Source organism: Chenopodium quinoa, unplaced genomic scaffold (genome assembly GCF_001683475.1).
Source record: "Chenopodium quinoa cultivar QQ74 unplaced genomic scaffold, ASM168347v1, whole genome shotgun sequence".
NCBI classification, from domain to species: Eukaryota; Viridiplantae; Streptophyta; class Magnoliopsida; order Caryophyllales; family Amaranthaceae; genus Chenopodium; species Chenopodium quinoa.
In genome coordinates, this window is record NW_018745569.1 from 541,648 (window position 1) to 542,500 (window position 853).

Sequence of the window (853 nt, forward strand, 5' to 3'; positions counted from 1 at the left end):
GATCAAGGCTTGTTTTCTTGGCAGGGATGTTCATAGAAAAGTTGGACGTAAACCAGTAGGCCAAGGTCCTGAAATTATTGATGCATCCGGCTGGGAGGTTACCAAACCAACGTTGAGCAATCCCTTTCAACGTTGCCGGGAAGCACCGGCACCATGCGGCATCATCCAAACCCTGCAAATACATCAGGTTGGTGTATGCCATAAGGTGATCTTCCGGGTTGGTGGTACCGTCGTAGGCACCTACCAACACGTTTTTGATTTTAGATGGCTGGGTCATCTCGGTAATTTCTCTGGAGAACGTCGTTGGCTGTTCCCCAAGGTTGAGCAGCCGGAGCTGCCAGTCCATAGGCTGGACAGGCGACTGATGCTGCCCCCCGAGAATACCTGCCTGAGCATAGGGGGATCCAAAGGGCGTATACGGTGTTCCATGCACTGCCGGTTGGATCATATGAGGGCCGGATCGAGCGGAAACCTCGCTCGTCCGGCTGTCATTGTTTGTTCTCGAGTGCCTTCCTGAGGTGGCATTGAAGCTGTCTCGAAAGGTCGATGTTGATGCCGACTCGGATCGCTGAATCTTTTTATCTTGGATGAGCGTCCGGGCATCAGAATAGACTTTCTTGGTTCCATCCGGCTGAATGTGCCGGACGGGCTTTCTGACTCCATCTATAGGAGTGTGCATCTTTGAGAAATCAAAGAGCCTAGCTGGCATGTCTGACTTCGGATGTGGGGTAGGTGCTCTACCCTTGACTGTTTTGGCCGTCTTTTTACCGTGACGCCTTTCTTCCGCCTGACCCTTACGGGGGCCGGCCGTGGAGTCCAGAAGGCCTTTGATCTCTCCTTTGAAGCTCATCAT